We start from the raw sequence: 20,922 nt of genomic DNA on the forward strand, positions 1-20,922 counted from the left end.
AAAAAAAATAATAATAATAATATTAAATAAAAGGGCAGACAGCAAAGTGTAGAAAAAGCAAATGGTGCCAGTCCCTTAACTCTTTAATCTTATAATTTCTACCATTCCATTCGTGACAACCAAAATGTCTCTAGACATTGCCAAATGTCCCCTGGGGAGAAAAATTGTCCCAGATTGAGGGTCTAGAGCAGAGCTTATCAATAAAACTCTCTGTGATTATGTAAATAATCTTTATCTGCATTATCCAATATGGTATCCACTAGGCACATTTGTTTACTGAGCACTTGAAATGTGGCTAGTGTGATCTATGAATGGAATTTTTAATTCCATTTAATATTGTTAATTTGAGTGTAAATTTAAATGCCCATATGTGATTCATGACTAATTTATTGGATATTACAGCTCTAGACTCTGATTAAGATTGCTAGAAGTTCTAATGTAAGCTATTTCTCTTTCTCATTGAGATCTTATATCCATTGCCTTCGAGTTGATTCCGACCGATAGTGACCCTATAGAACAGAGTAGAACTACCCCATAGGGTTTCCAATGAGCTGCTGGTGGATTCAAACTCCTGACCTTTTGGTTAGCAGCCAAGCTCTTAACCACTGTGCCAGCCCAATTTCTTATGTTGGGCAGATAAAAGTGAGTCCTTATTCTGGAATTTGACTATACTTATAATTATTCTTAATATTCTATAAGCATTATATAATAATATACAGGTGTTTTCAATATGTTAGTAAAATTGAGTCTCACTACCCCTTAAAGCATGTAAATCTCTGTTTCCTGGTAAACAAATGAAACTAGATGTCATTTTCATGTTCATATAGCTAGTAAGTGGCAGAACCTGCATCAGAAACTATGTTCTCTGACTCAAATCCGTAAGCCTCCATATATTCCCTTTTCTTGTTGAGAATCTCAGCATTGCTGACAGGCAATTTCCTAACTACCTCTATCCCTTTCTGACCATTGCTCACTTTAACTTCCCATAGCACTACCTTTGTATGGCATTATCAAATTCTTATGCATATATTACTGTCTTCTTTTTTTTTTTTTTTTTTTTTTGAGTTACTTCCTGTATTTACATTCTACTTCTATCTAAATTGGATTCTTGTAGCAAGAAGGTAAGTGAATATTTGAAATTGGGAAAATTTTAAAGTCAAGTTTGTGAATCTATGAGAAATAAAGCCTGGTATTCTTTCTCTGTTCTGTACTGGGCCAGTACTCCAAGTCACATAGAGAAATCTCGATAAGGTAACAACAAAGAATTATTTGGTCAAATTTGGCTTATACGTTTAATTCAAAATATTATTTTTAAAATGATCTTAGGAACTCTATTAGAAATTTGTAATGTTGACAATTTGTAGAAGAGTGATCAAGAGCTTTTCAAAGAAATACCACGGAATGTCAATATCAGTAAATTGTGGAATTAAGTTATTCAGAGAAGGGTTCAAATCTTGTGTTACTTATTTTTTTTTTTTTTTTAAGAGATATGCTCTTAATTGTAGACCAGAAAATAAATGGGATCTAGTTCTACAACCAAGTGTCTGAAAATGTTACACAAAAATAGAGTTTAGAATGTGAGACGTAACATAGACTCAGTCTGTAATATAGTTTTTCTTCAGGGAAGTAAACAAAGACACTTTATGATGATTAACAACGTTTTCCACCTGAACATTGTTTTCTACCAAAAGCTTAAAATGCCAACAGAAATGGACACTGCTTGAACTGTAATTTAATGTGAAAGTAATTTCTTGCAAGATACAGGCACATTTCTCAGCCACCTTTGGCAATTAAGAATTAAAATTGCCATCTTAATTAGGAAAAATATTAACTTAATATTAAATCTTGGTGTTATTGTTGCTAGCTGCTGTCAAGATGATTCTGACTCATGGCAACCCCATTTGTGCAGAGTAGAACAGCTCCATAGGATTTTCAAGCCTGTGACTGTTTGGAAGCAGGTCTCCAGGCCTGCCTTCCGAGGTGCCTCTTGGTGAGTTCAAAATGTCAACCTTTCAGCTAGCAAGAGAGTCACTTAAGAGTTTGTACCACCCAGGGACTTGTTATGTCTATTATATGCATTTCCAAATTTCCTCTCTTCTCATACTTCTTAAAGTCAGTTAAGGCATCCTCTGATATGGTATCTTAAGGGCACCCATTTGAGTTTGCAATCATGAGTTAAGCTGTACTTAACACATATACTTGATACAACATCTACTTAACACATATTCTGGTTCTTGAATAGCTGTGTAATATCGAGATGTGTAATACCGAGATGGCAGGAGCTGTCAATTAAATTTATTTAATAATGTGGCAAAATGTTATAACCATTACAATTACTCAGTAAGATATTATTTGATGAGTGAATTATAGAATAAATTAATAGTAAATGAATTATTATGCTTAATAATTTATGAATAAAAGATTTTCTATGGATAGCAGGTGAGCTATTAATTCAGAAATACTGCAACTGCATATGATCAGATTGATACAATGTTTGTCATATGGTATAAGAGCACCTATAAAAACACATTAGTGAATATAACAAAATTTTTGTATTTTAAAACTGTTCATTTTCTCCATAGTTTTTAATTTGATAATATCTAGAATACATAGACATTCGACTCTTGGTTAAAAAATTAATATGTCCAGCTGGTATGTTTAGCCTTCATTTATACTTAATTCATCAAAGTATGCTTTCAGAGTTTCCTCTTGATATGCAAAATGGCTTTTTTGGTAAGCCATGGAAACTTCTTCCTTTGAATGAGGGAATGATACTTTGCCAACAGTCCATAGAACATGGTTAACTTTCTCAGAATCCATAAGCAGGCTACGAATGAAAGAACCTTCCACCGTGATACCCAAGTGATCGGAGACTTTTCACCAGTTGTGAAGGCTGGGAATCAGGCTCCACGCTGAGTGACTGTGATGCAGAATGCAGTGTGTAGGCGTTTTGAATTGAGCTGATGGAAATGTTTGACAGGGTTATGGTTGTAATTGTTCACCATCTCACATAGAAAGAATTGGCTCAGTATATAGGAGGCTTTGTTTCCAACCTAATTTAATGGAAACACAGAAGGTACAAGGAAGTAATGTGCCCACTGACACTGGGTGTGAAATAAGGCATTCCAGAGACTTTTGTACAAACGTCCATCAGCTGACATCTGTCAAAGCAAACTCCTGGGATGGCTTCAGAGCATGTCCCTGTGCTAGCAGCAAACATTTAGTGAGCTTCATTCTCTGAGGAAGAGTGTTGTTTTGTTTTGCAATGTGAGCATTTGAAATAACTCACTTTTCCAAAAATCCGAAACTACTGCATAAACACCACATATCCTGGTTATACAGAAAAAGGAACAAACTTTTATGCATACAGATGCCAATCCTTAGACGAGCTGAGAGGCATGGGGAGCGCATGAGAGAAAACTTCTGTGACACAGCTTGTTTAACGGTCGCCTGGGTAAAGGCCGTAAGGCCTGAAGAATATTTCTTCCATCTAATACATATCCTTAAGTGGGTTCCAAGATGCCTGTCCATATACTCCACTAAGAATCCTGTGTGTTTCTGTTTCTGTTGTCTGGCCTCATTTCCATTTCTATTCTATAAATGTCATAAAGTTTCATGGAACTTACAAACTGAAAAAATTAACGATTATGTAATTTTGAATTAACTTTGCAGAATAATTAGAAGAAAGTGATTCCAGCAATGTGTTCTTAGGGCAAGATGTATTTATATTATTTTATATGTTTCTTTACAATGACTGGCCTATGGAATAGGCATCTTGTGGACAACTTGTGGCAAATTTAAATTTCCAGTGCTCAGAGAGCAGGCGCCTTTACTTCTTTTTTCACCCCAATCCAACATCATACCCTAACCTCAGGACAGACATTTAGAGACTAAATGAATAATTTATTTTATTTTATAAGGATCAGCACAAAGCTAGTTCCTATGAGGCAGAGTTTAAAAATGTCCCAAATGTTCAACTTTTCCAAACTACCCTACCACTCCATCATTTCCAACATCAACTACTTCGCCTCCCCTCAGTACTCTCTCTCTCCGGTCTTTGGGTTCCATAATTCACTGCAACGTCTCACAGAACTCACGAATCATATCAAGGAAATGGCTACACAGCTGTGGAAGCTGACTAGTCCCAAATCTGTGGGTCAAACGTAGGCTTCTCCCAACCCACATAGCTCTAGGGGCTGAAGAAACTCAAACCGGCAGGTCAGACCACAGGCTACTGTCTCACAAGGTTGCTGAAGCTGGTTGTCATGGATTGAATTATGTCCCCCCAAAAATGTGTGCATTAATTTGGCTGGGCCATGATTCCCAGTATTGTGTGGTTGTCCTCCATCTTATGATTGTAATTTTATGTTAAAGGGGATTCGGGTAGGATTGTAACACCCTTACCCAGGTCACATCCCTGACCAAATGTAAAGGGAGTTTCCCTGGGGTGTGGCCTGCACCACCTTTTATCTCTCAAGAGATAAAAAGGAAACAAACAAACAGAGAGGAAGGACCTTTTATCATCAAGAAAGTAGTGCCCGGAGCAAAGTTCATCCTTTGGACCCGGGGTCCCTGCACAGAGACGCTCCTAGTCCTGGGGAAGATTGATGAGATGGCCAACAGAGAGAGAAAGCCTTTCCCTGGAGCTGACACCCTGAATTTGGACTTGTAGCCTACTTTACTGTGAGGAAATAAACTTCTCTTTGTTAAAGCCATCCACTTGTGGTATTTCTGTTATAGCAGCACTAGATGACTAAGACACTGGTAAATCAGTTCAGACAATAGGCTGCTGGCCCACGGTGCTGCAGAGGCTGGCCAATCCCAGAATCTGCAGGTCAGAAGGCAGATCTCTGGCTCAAGTCCCAAGAACTGGAGGTTAGATGATCACAAATTGGATGTAAGATCCAGATGCATAGAGAGAGCCCACAATGACACCGCATGTATACTTTGGATGCAGGCCACACCCAAGGCAAAGGTGTAACTTGAGTAGGGATGGGACTTGACTCAAGATATACCCCACATCAATCCTACCTCATTAACATGTAGAGGTTAAGATTTACAACTCATAAAATGGAGGACAACCATACAATACTGGGAGTCATGGTCTAGCCAAGCTGACACATAACCCCAACCATCACAGGTTCCATATACCTTATTTGCATAGTCCCACTCAATCATTGTGTGTGAGTCATAAAGACTATGGCTAGAAGGGCCATATTAAGCAGTTGACTGTACTGCAGAGGCACATCCAGAGGGACTATTATGGATAGTATTCACTACCTAAACTAGAACTTTGCAGGGACAATATTAAATATCTCAACATACAAAGTGTTTTCAAATTTAACTTGGAAAAGACTTCCAAATCTCTGCAATTCTTTTTTATTTTTAATGTTGGTTTTGGCTCATGACTTAGGAAAGTCATTATTGTCTATTCACTTTTTTTTTTTTTTTAGTTCACAAAAAATATTATAGCATTTTCTATAGCAATGCAATTTTAAACTTGGCAATTCCCATCTACATTATCTAATCTTTCCATTTAGTATATGAAGAAATTAAGGCTAAGATCAGCTAAGTAAAATTTTTAGTGCATGGTCATAAACTGGAGTATTCAAAGTTGTTTAGTATATTCTACAAGGGTTATAATGATATTGAGGTGTTGATAGCATTGTTATTATTTAGATCCAGATATCAGGAATCTAAACCAAATTTCTGTATGCTTCTCCATTTTCTACAACAGTCTCTTGTTTGAATTCCATTTCAAAAAGTGAAAACTAATGTCAAAGTTAGCACTGTACAGCTTTTCCAAATGTACAGGATTGCTGGTTTATATGCTATTTTAGTTTATCTATGCTTTTACATCTACAATAACATTGGTGCTTAAAAGCTGACTTTATTAGCATGTAAATAATAGTTTTATTTTTTAGAGCCATTCAAATTGTGTTCATTGAAAAACACTGAGTAATCATACTAACATTCAACATTGATTTTGAACCTTTTTTTTTTCTAGACATTGTGATAAACACTTTGCACTAATGGACTTTATTACAACTCATGGTGCTTTAGATAAATAAATAAATTGTAGATAGAGATTCCTTCTTTACAGATGATGAAACTGTAGGCATCACTTAGTAGGAATTCACACTGTGTTAATCCTAAACCCATATTCTTTCTCACACACTTCACATAACTAGCATCATTCGAATATAAGTAACTTTACTATAGCAATTTAATTCTTCTTAGTTACTCTTTTAGTTCCTTCTTTCCCCTTCCTTCCTTGTTACATATATTATCCACATGTGTCTGTTGGTTAATGTAATGTGTAAGGGGATCATGGTTTTAATTGTACAGTAGTTGGCAATACTTGGATGCCCAAATTTGGCAGGTATTAATCACACAAGTGGTAGAGTGAGTGAGTTTAGCCCGGTGCCAGTCCTTTACTCCTGGGCTCCAGAGAAGATGCCCCAGTATGTAATGGGCTGATGCTGACATATACACATTCAATCTTATAGAAATCCACATGCACCGATGATTTTCTACAATTAAAAATTAAAAATCTCAATTCTATCTTTTCAGGAATTGAATCAAGTCAAGGGACAAAGTTTTGCTGACCACTGTATAAATTACCTGGCTCACATTCTCCATGGTTGCTTGGCTTATTTATGGTAACTCAGGTATTTACCCACCAGATATTCTTTTTAGCTATGTTTTTAAAGTTTATGCAAAAGCTTTGGACAATACTACTCATCTATAGATAGCAAAGCCATGGTGAGCTAGAAAGTGATAAAAATGCATCTTGATAAGCAACAAATATCTCCTTTTTCATCCTGGCCTAGAGTTACGGGCCCATAATATCTTTAAAAATAGAACTAAGATATATATGTGTCTCAAAGCTACCACATGCATAATCTATGAACAATTTTGCAAGTTGTTTTTGAGCAAAACCCTGTTCTCCACTTTATACTGTCAAGAGCACCAATGTCAAAAGCAAGATTACTATGCAGCACGTAGTACATAACACCATGAAGCTTAGGTCTCAAGGGAGGATAATAGTTATCAATTAAGAAAAATGGTTCGGATGAAAAACAAACAGAAACAAACAGTATTCAGAGTCCTACTTACTGACTGAGCTGTGATTTGTACCTGGTTTGCTAAACTAAACCCTAATACACAAAATATGCATAAAAAAGACAGGCTTTGCTTTTCATAACCATTGGAGTGTAGGGGCAATCTCTTGTAACATTCTGATAACACTCCATTTCCACAGTGCGAAGGATCACTTACATGACCTATCCTCCAGCTGAATATCTTAGCACAGGGATTTCAAGCCAAAACTGCTGGAGCTGTAGATCTCATGTGATAATAAGAGAAAGGACATACTCCAGAGTGGGAGTAAGGAGGAGAGGGCTTAACAATGAGTGTTTTCTTTCAGACTCATGGCAAAGCTAGGTGAACCTGACAAAGTAGGTCAAATATATTTCATGAAAATTTAGCTAATTTCACTTATATACCAAAATCACAAGGTTGAGGTATGATATGTATTTGCTGTGAACTGTTTACATCACACTTAAGTAGGCATTATCTCATGGATTTTAAACCTCATAACCACATAATATGGTAGAGCTTATTATACAAATTTAAGTCAGATGTTAGATGCCTCTTATGGACCTAGTTATAACTTGTTAAGAACACACTAATCACATGGCTGGTGGAAATGCAAAGCCTGCTTCTACTTCTCTGTGAATTCTAAGTAGCTCACTCTCCAATGGTGGCGTTTGAATCCTTGAGGTTTGCATACAATTTGCGAGTTTCATCTTGTGAATTCATGTCTTCATTTAGATTTTCTGCAAAGTTGTTTATAAGATAAACAATACAAGCACCAATACAAGCACCAATAATTTATGTGGGGGTTCATCCCAGGGAGCACAGGTAGAGGAGTGAGGCAGTGAGGCAGAGAAAGAAAAAGTCAATAAAGGTTATGCAATCAAGCCAGTTACAACTTTGGATAATTGGAGCTCAGTCGCAATGAGGAATCTTTGAAGACATTTGTAGAATATGCTAACGTTGTCATCCCAGCCAACGGTTAAGAAGGCTAGGGTATTTATTAAACACTCTATGGTACTTCCAAGGGCATTAACTCTGCAGCACTTCCAGTCTGACATACACACTGGTTGATGGTGTTCCTGAAGCCAATAAAAATCTCTCAGGCATAGGTTGTAGGTGTTTGCAATAAGCAGACACTAGTTTGCAAAAGAAAATACAGAGACGATACGATGATGCACTGATCTCATTCATATGGTGTGCAGTTAAGAGCACCTGGTGGTGCAGTGGTTAAGAGCTCATTCTTTTAACAATTTTTTTTTAAATGTCTCACACTGAGTATTTGGTGAGCTTAATAGATTTACATGAAAATTTGGGGGTCATGGTCAGAGTCATATTGTAGAATGTTCAACTTCAACTTTACCCTACCTCGTTTGTTTTCCTATCCTCTCCCTTTTTGTCAATTCTATCATTTTTTCTATTCTCCTTGTCTCTGAAGCAGAATAAATTCTTCTTCTTAGTAATGATAACACATTTAGTGACTTTTAAAATTATTTTTGTGTATTCCCTTGGAACTTCTTTCTTCATGAAAAGAGTTATTTCAAACAAATTTAATGCTCTTTCCAAGAGGAATGCTAGTCAATAATATTTTCTTAAAATGTATTATAGTAGCTTGTCAATAACGGAACTGAAACAAAGGTGTGTCTATTATTTTTTCCACTACTACAAAGCTAAGATACTTCCCAGGTCTTCTGATTCCAGATCAGAAATTTTTCCCCACATGAGGCTGCTTCTCATTATGGGTTAAGCAATGTAAATAAACATTGAACAGGACTCAGTGAGATGTGACTAGAGTCATTTTACTTTCTTTTGTCATGTCTTGCTAAGTGGAGCCCTGGTGGTACAGCGGTTAAAAGCTTGGCTGTTAAGCAAAAGGTCGGCAGTTCAAATCCACCAGCTGCAACTTGGAAACCATATGGGGAAGCTGTACTGTGTCCTATAGAGTCACTGTGAGTCAGGATCGACTCGATGGCAATGAGTTTTTTGGTTGGGTGTCTTGCTAAGTGGTGGCCAGAAGATCAGGATGAAGTAACCACCAGCCCAGATGGCTAGAGACTAAAATTGAAGCCCATGTGACCTATTTGTCCTTGTATTTTGAAATTCTAGGTCAACCTTGCCTGAGAGTTTTGGTGGATTTTTTCTCCCTCAGCTCCTACCAATTACATAGAAAGGTGAATTGTAGCAAGGGGTCAGGAAGCATGGTTTTAGAGGAAGAATAAGGTTTTGTAGTCACAAAATAGCAACTATTATTAACATGTTTTTTAAATGCTACAGAAGGTACACATAGGTTATCTAAACAAATTTGAGTTTTCTTCCTAACCCATGATAGTCAGATTATGGATTAGAAACTTTTTTGTGAAATGTCTATAATTTTAGTCTGTATTGTGAAAATGGAGCCCTGGTGGCACAGTGGTTAAAATGCTGAGATACTAACCAAATAGGTTGGCGGTTCGAACCCACCAGCTGCTCCATGGGAAAAAGATGCGGCAGTCTGCACTGACTCTGAGTCAGAATCAACTTTATGGCGGTGGGTTTTTTTTTTTGTTTTGTTGATCATGGAATTATTTGCATTTCATATTTAGGTGGAATTCTCTTACTGTGAAAGATTCACAGAGGTTTGATTGCAGGAGAAGAGTTTTGCTGTGGTGCCCTGGTAGTCTTGCAGCATCCACATAGATCACACAGAAAAGGACATGGACTACAGCTTATCTGAGGTTTGGTCGAATGCCTTGTGATCGATCCTCCCAGGACCAGAGAGAATGAGAAACCTGTAAGGAGCGGCAGGAAGCCACCTCCCACTGGCCTCTCTATCTCCCCTGAGAGGCTGCCAGGAAATACTTTCTCATTGCCTTCTAGGTTCTAATGACGTATAGGGCTTTCTGTCTACTCCATCAATAGAGCTGCAGAATATAAAATCTCTTAGCTGCAGTCAGCATGGGGGAATCTCACAACCTATGCTGCAGTTATCGGGTCCCTTTCATTTCAGTGTTGTCATTTTTGGTGTGTGGGACAAGACTCCCAGTGCTGAAACCTCTGGCTATTCTTCCTTTGGATATTAGTAATAAACGATTTGAATCTAACTGTAACTTATTGCATCTAAACTGGCTGAATAAGGCAGGTCGTGGCATTGAACTTAACACTACTGTGAGCTTTCCCCTTGTCAGACAGGCAAAGCTTTTCACCACCTCCAAGACCTTTACTGAGAAGTAACACTTCATTTTCAGAATTCCCGACATTTTGTAATATTCCAGGGGAGAATTTTAAGTTTCTTGAATTTCTTGAATTAGTAAAAGCTTGCATGATGTCTTAGGCTGGGTTCTCTAGAGAAGCAAAACCAGCAAAGCATATAAATATATATAGAGAGAGATTTATACCAAGGAAATGGCTCATGCCATTGCAGAGGCTGGAACATCCCAAGTCTGTGGGTCAGGATAGAGGCTTCTCTTGATTTATTTAGCTGCAGGGACTGGTGAACCCAAGATTGATAGGTCGTACAGCAGAGCTCTTGCTCACATGCTGCGAGGATCAATGAATCCCAAGATCGGCAGGTAAGACCACAGGTAAGGGGCTAGCTCAAGTCTCAAGAAGCAGAGGTCAGATGAACAGGAGCCAGCTGCAGGATCTAGAGTTAGCAAAAGCCCACAAGCCTTGCCAGAATGTCCGCTTATATTCGATATAGGCCACATGCCCACAGAAACTACCTTTCAACTGATTGGCTACTCACAGCAGATCCCATCATGGAAGTGAACACATTATATCAAATCTCATCATGGAAGTGATCACAACATCATATGACTGCCAAACTACATCATAACTGCCAAGCCACTGAGAATCATGTCGTGGCCAAATTGACATACAACTTTAACCATCACACATGATTGTTTTTCTTAACCAGGAATTTTTCTTAAAGTAAAAATGTGTTATATACTCTGGGAATCCCTCATATTAAGAGGTTGCTCAACTGAGCCAAAATACTGCATGGACAAGTGCACTTAGCCTCTTTTGAAGAGAACACTGTGGACCAAGACATTTGCATACATATTAACTTGCGAGTATGAAACCAAAGCCCATCTTCTCAAAACAACTACTCTGGCTTATAATTCCTTTTATCTAGATGTCCAGCTGCTTTACCTGACGTTAAAAAATCCATGGACTTGGATTTTATGCACAATGAATTCAGCTTTAGCCTACTAAGGCCCTTTGAAATTCCCAAAATGATTCATCTCTCAAAATAACTCTGCATTATAATCTGAGATCCAGTTCCTAACAATCACACTGTGCATAAACATTGATTTGAGTACCTACCATGTACCAAGATCTGTAATATGTGTTTATTTAATGTGCTTCACACAATCATTGTGACAATCCTAGGAGGTAGAAATTATCTTTATTTACCTACAAGGAAACTGAAGCTCAGAAGCTCTAAGTTAATCAGGGGTATAGGCAGGATTGCAATCTGACACTGAGCCTATGTTTTGTCCACTTGGCTTCATTCCCATTCATATATTGTACATGGTCCATGGTGATGATATTGAATGTTTTTATAGCTGTGCTTTTAATATTGCCAGTGAAGTTGGCCTTATTTTGTACTAGCTGCTTAGAAAGAATGCTAAAGGGAGTCTCATAATTAAAAACATTTAAGAAATGAAATATATTTGATTTCCCTAAAATGTTAAATGTTTGAAGATCTGGACTACACATTGGTTTAACTAGACAATCAGTTTAGTCTGGCATTATATCTCACATGTGACAATAGTAAATATTTATTAAAAATTTTGGTAGATTCTTGCTACACCTAAACCTCAGATGGTTGAGGTTAGATTCTAAAGGTCTCTTTGCTGTAATGTGTTCCTCTTCCTTAGGAAACAGACCATGTAATACTCTTTGTGAAATATGTCACCATGGTTTTGTTCGTTTTAAAAAATCCTAGGGACTCTATGGCTTCAAAGAAATGGCATTGAAGTTTTAAAAAAAGCTACATTTCCAAATCTTTTCATTTAAATATTTATTGAGTCCCTGCAATGGACCAGGTAAGTGCATTTGGGATTCAAAATGAGTGAATTAGATAAAAATTGTCCCCTAAAACCATATGCGAAGCTCAGGAATTTCCAAGGAATGGGTGTTGTCACTGCTTGAAGTATTTCTCGGATTCTGGTTTTGATCCTTCCCACAAACTCTGGGAGGGATACTAATTCAGATACCTGCCATCATGTGTATCTCTGTCCTTTAAAGTTAAATTTTATTCTCTCCTAAAAATAGTTCTTCATAAGTATTTGGAGAGTCTGGCAGAGGTCAGCTACTTGCTGCAAACTATTGATGGAAAAAATATCACCTCCTTTTTTTGAGCAGATCATAAAAATCATCCTTTTTGATCCTGCATCTTGAGGAAGGATGTCTGTTGAACTGTGATGTGGGAAGGTAATACTCACTTAGCAGACAGATCATTTGAGATAAGCCTGGCAATAAATGGGGTGACAAATTTCATAACCTGCCCACCCACAAGTTGTGTCTGAGATTTGAATTGAGGAAGTGGTCAAAAATTAGGAGTAAAGGCTGTGGAATAAGGTGAACTATCTCTTCTAAGAACATTAACCTGTATATGAGAAGAGCTCAGGAAAAATGTGCTGCAAATTTTAACTGGTTCGTTGAGTAAGCTAATGGTAAATTTATTTTGACAAACATGAAATCTTACTATGGATTAAGAAGAATACTAACGTTTGGGCTGGTAAACCCTGGAAGTCACTCACTCTTTCATTATACTCAGGTTGTTTCTTTGAGAAAGATATATATTAGCGACATTTCAAATAGAGGTTTGTCGAAAAGTAAATTTGATTAACAAGTCAATTAGTGTTAACATAGTTTATTGAGTGAGAAACTGTTTACAAATAAGGAGAGCCCCAAACTAAAAATGGTGAGGGTGCTCAAGTTTACACGGTTAAATGGCTGAGTCGTAGTGGTTAAGTGCTACAGCAGCTAACCGAAAGGTAGGCAGTTGGAATCCACCAGGCGCTCCTTGGAACCTCTGTAGGGCAGTACTACTCTGTCCTATAGGGTCGCTATGAGTCGATATTGACTCAACAGCAACGGGTTTGGTTTTTTTTCGGTTTAAAGCCTAGATGAGTGTGGGTACAATTATTGCTTTAGTATTCTTAGCCATAAAATATGGCTGCACTTATGCTAAGTACAGCTCCCTACAGGCCTCTGTGTTATCTACGTCAGCATAAATAACTAAGGCCAGCCACATCTTGTTTAATTACCCTGTTTTTCTGAAACTGTCTTGTGATCTGTTTTACTGCTTGCCATATACATACCCAAATTCCTTTCCCCTTACCCAAAACTGATTGTTATCCAACTGAAAACTCACTGTCTTGTGATCTGCTTTACTGCTTGCTGTCTCTATTATAAATAAACGCCTGGGACAGAGGTGGGGGTTGACTCCTCAGAGTGACCCTCCTGGCCCCACTTCTCTGTAAGAGTTGTGCAGTTGGTTACTGTCTTCGCCATCCCGATTACCGTCGCCGCTGCGACAGATGAGTATCTTGCCCTTTGCTTTGATTGGTTAACCGCATTTCATTTTCCTTTTGCTTTGCGTAAATTGGTCGCTGCATGCTAAGCTGGTTTATCTTAATTGGATGAATGTTGCTAACTCATGCTGATAAACATTGTTTGAGTAAGTTTTGATTCTGCATAAAGTTGTTTTTAATAAACGGCCTTATGACAAATTTTTTGTTTGGCTCTTGCCTTAGCGAAGCCATTTTAACTCTTACCTCTAAAAAAACAAAGAAAATTAACAGATTAAAGCAATGACAACCTTTTGAACTAAATAGATAAATTAAGAGTTATTTGATGTGTGTCTGTTATGCACATTGACTTTTGCTTACTCCTTTACATACTTTCTTATTCAATCATCTCAGTAAAATTGCAGGTATGTATTATTGTAATTATATAATAATTCACTGGGGTTTAGAGAAGTGAAATACCTTGTTGAAGGTTAGTTAGTCAATGGCAATGATGACTGGAACTCCGGACAATCTAATTCCAAATCATAAACTCTCTTTTACTATAATTGTTAGCTAAGATGGAAAAAGAACTCATTTGCATGTATAAATTTTCTAGGGAGTTTACTTTTGAAAGTTCATTACTCTGAGCATACACCATATATAAAGATGCCTGGAGAACCCAGATCTAGAAGATTTACCCTCCCCTTCCTTGCCTGCATACCTGCATAAATTTTCTTCGTATTTTAAAAAAGATACAAGCTAAATGTCAGCAATTAGAGCATACACTTAATATAAAAACATTTTCAGTCTTGACAGTAGAGAATAGTCTTACTTCTGAAGTAGCGAAAACTAGAGCCAGAAAATGTGAAATGCTTTCAAGACTGAATGTCCTCCTTTTAAAATGCAACACTCCGTCCAGCCCTCAGGTTGTCATCTATTTTTTGACACAAACAGCCTGATTCCCACATGACATATTCAGAGCCTGCCCTGTACAGACTCATTTGCAGTGTCTCCATTTAAGTCACACTTTTTAAATTGTTCCCTAGAGTCCTGGCTCAAATAGAGCAGAGCCGTCCGCATTAACCACCACACATAGCCAGGCTGAGTGACAGGCATGTTTAATCTGTTCATTTCAAAACTCTGTGCCACTTTGTCTCTTAATAATGGCACTGCGTATAAAAGCAATGCTCTAAGTATGCCTTGGATTGTCTCAGTCCAGGGCTAGGGCAACATCTAGATCAAAGCAAAGCAATCAGCATTACTTGGCTCAGATTCTGATCTCGCCTCTTTCAGACCAATTTGGCCAAGAATATAGCACCAGATAATGAGACTATGGTTCAAATTCTTTTGCCTAGATTTTAAAGCTGTTTAACCTATTCGCCTTTACGTCATGCTACTGCCACCGAGAATCCTCTGCCCCAGGTGACTTCACTGTTACTCTCTTTGCCCCTCACTTTCTCTCAATCCTGCCTCTGTACTTCATGCTATTCCTAATATTCTCGCAGTGTGTGTGAATTTGGATTAGATGACCTTGAAGATTATGTCTAATATAATGACACTTACGTTGCTCCCTGATGTTCCTCCTCAGGGATCAGATCCAAACCTCTCCCATCTAGAATTACTTTGGCAGTGTTGTTTCAGGGACAGGGTGATTAAATAAGAGAATAAAAGCGTGGAAAGCATGCAACTTCAACTCAATTATGTCTCCTCTAAATTCAAGAAGTTCTGTTTTCAGTCTCTGTGTATTTAATTTTATAATGTTCTCTCCTTATGGTGGGACTATTGATTATGCTTAGTTCCAGTGGAGTCCTGGTGGTACAGTGGTTAAGAGCTCAGCTACTAACCAAAGGGTCGGCAGTTCAAATCCACCAGCTGCTCCTTGGAAACCCTGTGAGGCAGTTCTACTCTGTCCTGTAAAGTTGTTATGGGTAGAAATTGACTTGATGGAAACTGGTTTTTTTTGGTGGGAGTGGTGGCAAACTTTTTTCTTTTGAGTGGGAGTGGGGGTTAGTTTCAGTAGCCAGATTGAACCTCCTTGAAGAGCAATGAATTCCTTATCTGCCTTTCATATTCCCACACTGATCTTTATACTGCTGGGATCTGGGCAAACTTTGGCCAATTTTTTTTCCTTTATTTTTTCTTCTATCTTCTAATATCCCTCCAACTCTGAATCTCACTGCCTCAGAAAATCTCATGATTCTTCAAATTTCATATCATTAAAGGAGGTTTAAACTTCTGGAAGTTTAAGGAGGAAAAAAACCTTAAAATTACTTGATTTTACTTATATTTGTCCTTCTTCCAACAGGATTTTTGTTTTAAGGACTATAAAGTTACATATTTAAGGACCAAAGCTTAAACCTACTAGTTAAGAGAATCTCATCTGAGTGAGACAAAGAATTGCTGTTGGTCACTGTTGTGGATTGAATTGTGTCCCACAAAAATCTGTGCCAACTTGGCTAGGCCATGATTCCCAGTATTGTGTGTTTGTTCATCATTTTGTGAACTGATGTGATTATCCTATGCATTGCAACTCCTAACATCTGTGATGTTAGTGAGGCAGAATTAGAGGCAGATATGTTAATGAGGCAGGACTCAATATATAGGATTAGGTTGTATCTTCAGTCAACTTCTTTTGAGATATAAAAGAAAGAAGCAAGCACAGAGACAGAGGGACCTCATACCATCAAGAACAAAGAGCTGGGAGCAAGTGTGTCCTTTGGACCTGGGGTCCCTGTGCTGAAATGCTCCTAGACCAGGGGAAGATTGATGACAAGCACCTTCCCCCAGAACCAACAGAGACAGAAATCCCTCCCCTGGGGCTGGCACCCCAAATTTTGACTTCTAGCCTCCTAGACTGTGAGAGAATAAATTTCTCTTTGTTAAAACCATCTACTTTTGATTTTTTTGGTATAGCAGCACTAGATAACTAAGACAATCACTCTATCCTAAAACTTGCAATTCTCCACTTAGACTTCTGGCCAAAATGAAAACAACAATCTTCCCAACAATTTCATCAACTATAGATATTTCAACAAGCATTTGTGCATAGATGTATAGATTGTTTTAAACAACTACAGTGTAGCAGTTATGAGTTCAAATTCAATGACAGATTGTCTTCATTCAATTCTGATACTTCCACTTCCAGATATATGATCTTTTGTACATATCTAACTTTTCTCTGACTTAATATTGTCATTTGTAAGACAGTCATAACCCAATCAAACAACCCATTGTCTTCGAGTCGATTCTGACTCACAGCAGCTGACTCACAGCAGCCCTATAGGACAGAGTAGAACTGTCCCATAGGCTTTCCAGCAGTCGCATATACCTCTTAGGGTTGTTACAAGGCGTCAAACTGGTATGACAGAAAAAACAAAGATAATTAGTATCACAGGTAATGTGTTTAGTGTCTGAATAAAGCAAAGACCCAATTGACATTGGCTATAATTTATATTTGTTTCTTATGAGTATTACACATGTATATAATTTTTGAACTCTCTATTTTACAGATGTGGTTACAAGGGAGCCTAGAAGACAAATTTTAAGACAGCACTTTGAGTGAGAGAGTTAAGTCTGAAAAAGTCAGGTTTTCAAATCCTGTGTTCTTTTCTCACTAGGTGACCTGCCTTTTCCATTTTTAATTTAAGAGGAATTATCACTCTCTGAAATTACTTAATTTTTACATAATAATGTCTATATTCTCCATAATACCAAAAAACCCAAACCATTGCCAAAGAGTCCATGCCTACTCATAGCAACCCTATAGGACAGAGTAGAACTGCTCTGTAGAGTTTCCAAGGCTGTAAATCTTTATGGCAGCAGACTGTGACATCTTTATCCCACGGAGCAGCTAGTGAGTTTGAACTGCAGATGTTTCCGTTAGCAGCCAAACACCTAACCACTGCTACACCAGGGCTCCTTTTTGTCTATATAATCTCAATGATGGTATAGCATATGTCTGTTTTGTTCACCGAAGTATTTCTAGGACATGGACCAGTGCTTGTCACAGAGTATTCTTAGATTTAATGAATAGTGTGATGTGGGGTATTTTCAGCCCTCTACTCCCTCACAAGAGAGCTTCACCACCTCTGCCAGATACCTCCCCACATGCCCACCAGCATGCAAAAAACAAGAATTCTTGATATTCTGACTAGAGATATCGATTATGATGATAATTATTAGGAAACTAGCTTCCATTCTTTCTCACTTCCTCTTGCTTTCATACACCAATAAGTCAGATGAATCAGGAGCCCTTTGGATCCTCTCATTTTGTTTTCTCAGCTGATTGTATTTGATTATAAAGGTAAATGGGCTCAGCTCAGCACCAATCTTAGGGCACTTCCCATGTTCTCCCACACTGTTATAGGCTGAATTATGTCCCCAAAAACATATGGTGAAGTCCTGACCCCTGGAACCTGTGAATATGATCTTGTTTGGAAATTAAATCTAGGAAATGTTGTAAGTTAACAACAGACAACACTGGAGTAGGGTGGATCCCAATACAATCTAAGTGATGTCCTTTTAAAAGAGGAGAAAAGACACAAGCAGACAAATAGAGAGAAGGCAGTCATATGATGACAGAGTTATGCTGCAGCTACAAACCAAGGAATGCCTGGTAGACCAGAAGGATCTCCCTCCAGAACCTTCGGAGAGAACCAGAAGTTGAAAGAGACAAGAAAGGATCCTGCTCTAGAGCCTTCAGAGAGAACATGGTCCAGTCAACACCCTGAATTTGAATTACTAGTCTTCAGAATTTGTAAGACAATAAGTCTATCTTGTTTAAGGTTACCCATTTTGTAAACTTTGTTAGCGAAGCCTTTGAAAGTTGTGCAAGTATTTTGATTGGGGCTGCAGGAAAAGCTAAGCATTGGGGCTGTGGGAAGACCTAAGTATAATATTCACTTAGGCTTGAATGTAAGCCTCAATGTTCAAAAGGCAGCCTTTTTGTCAGAGCTCTGCAGCTAATAATTAAGTGGCTCTTGGTTTCCTGTTTTATCACGGCTGCTTGGGTTTAGACACTTTAGAACTTCAGGAGAAGTGGAGCGGTTGACTGGACAAGAAAGAATTTGGGCAATCCTGGGTCCTTGACCATAATGCCACTAAATATTTAGCCTTAACTTCTTGCGTTGCTGTAAGCCAGCTCAGAGTTGCACGAAGCTTAAAAGAAAACAGGTAGAGAACATTCTTCTTTTTGGTTAATTTAACATTGGCTTTGTTGAAGCAAGTTATCTAAACCCATGTACACCTAAATTACACAAGTTTGTAGGTTTGGCACACACTTGTGTACATACATAGATTCTCTATGTTAATGGTGAAGTATATAACTTAGTGATTAAAAGCTCTGGCTTTGAGATCAGAAAAACTTCATGGTTCTTCTATTTTATAAGCTGTAATATTGGAGAAGGAAAGATGTGATTTTTTTATAGTAAAATTTCAATAATTACTAAGCAAAATAAATCAGATAATGACTATAAAATTCTTAGAGTATTGTTGGAGGCCTTTTGAAGGAAATCAGACTGGGGATACAAGAGCTGACACTGGAGTGTTTGTGTGTATGTGTATAGATGGGAGGTGTTTGGACTTAAAGTTTGACAGCATGTGATAACATGTGTATACCAGCATGTCTTGGATTGAATTGTGTCCCCCAAAAATATGTGTCAACTTGGCTAGGCCATGATTCCCAGTATTGTGTGGTTATCCTCTATTTGGGGATCTGATCATCCTCCATTTTGTGATGTATTGTAAATCCTAGCATCTATGCCTGTGATGTGAGCCTTGGTAGCATAGCAGTTAAGAGCTATGACTGCTAACCAAATGTTGGCAGTTTGAATTCACCAGCCGCTCCTTGGAAACCCTATGGGGCACTTAAACTCTGTCCTACAGGGTCACTATGGGTCAGAATCGACTTGAAGGCAAGAGGTTTTTTTTTTTTGATATGCCTGTGGTTATGGTTCAATTTGGGAGTGAGTTGTCTGTTAAATGTTAATGAGCCAGAATTACTCATGTTAATGAGGATTAGGTTGTGTTTGTTATGTTAATGAGGTATGATTAGCATGGGATGTATTTTAAGTCACTGCTCCTTACCACCTTAAACCAAGCCAAACCCACTGCCAACAAGTCAATTCCAACTCATAGCGACCCTGTAGGACAGAGTAGAACTGTCCCATAGGGTTTCCAAAGCTGTAAATGTATATAGACACAGACTGCCACATCTTTCTCCTACAAAGTGGCTGGTGGGTTCCAACCACTGACCTTTCAGTTAGCAGCTGAGTGCTTTAACCACTGTGCCACTACAGCTCCTTTCACCACTCTACACGTGACTAAAGCATAGAGAAGTGAGCAGAGAGTAGGAACCTCATCACCACCAAGAAAGAAGAGCTGGGAGTGGAGCACATCTTTTGGACCCGGGGTCTCTGCACTGAGAACCTCCTAGATCCAGGGGAATACTGAGACAAGGATGATGCTACCCCAGAGCTGACAGAAAGAGGGAAAGCCTTCCCCTAGAGCTGGCGCCCTGAATTCAGACTTCTAGCCTCCTAAACGGTAGAGAAAGAATACATTTCTGTCTGTTAAAGCCATCCACTTGTGGTATTTCTCTTATAACAGCATGAGATAACTAAGACACAACATCACAAGAAAAATGGGGGGAAAAAGTGACAGGCAGTAGCAAAGAATCAATCTAGCATAGATCACTTTATATAAATAAAAACAGACTATGCTTTTTTTTTTTTTTTATTGTACTTCAGGTGAAGGCTTATAGAACAAAGAGTTTCTCATAAAGCAGTAATACACATATTGTTTTATGACATTGGTTAACAACCCCACAACATGACAACCCTCTAACTTCTCAACCTTTTTTTTGTTGGTGAAAATACACATAGCCAAAGATACACCGTTTCAAAAATTTCTACATGCACAGTTCAGTGACATTGACTACCGTCTTCCAATTGTGCTGTTATTCTCACTAAAGATAAAGGCTTACAGAACAAAACAGTTTCTCATTTAACAGTTACTACAAATGTTACCCTATGAAAATGTTTAACAATTTCACAACACATCAACAATATCATTACTCAACCCTGGGTTCCCTATCACCAGCTTCCTTGTCCGCTTCTGTCTTCTGGCCCTTGTCACTGGACTACTGTACCTCATCAGTCTCATTTGGTTTTACGGGGCTGTCCACTCCCAGGGTGAAATGTGAACCTCGGAGATAACTCCACCACTGAGCTAAAAGAGTATCTGGGGGCCATACTCTCGGGGTTTCTCCAGTCTCCTTTAGGCAACTAAATCTGGTCTTTTTTTTGTGAGTTAGAATTATGTTCTA

The sequence above is a fragment of the Trichechus manatus genome, unplaced genomic scaffold (genome assembly GCF_000243295.1).
Source record: "Trichechus manatus latirostris isolate Lorelei unplaced genomic scaffold, TriManLat1.0 scaffold00206, whole genome shotgun sequence".
NCBI classification, from domain to species: Eukaryota; Metazoa; Chordata; class Mammalia; order Sirenia; family Trichechidae; genus Trichechus; species Trichechus manatus.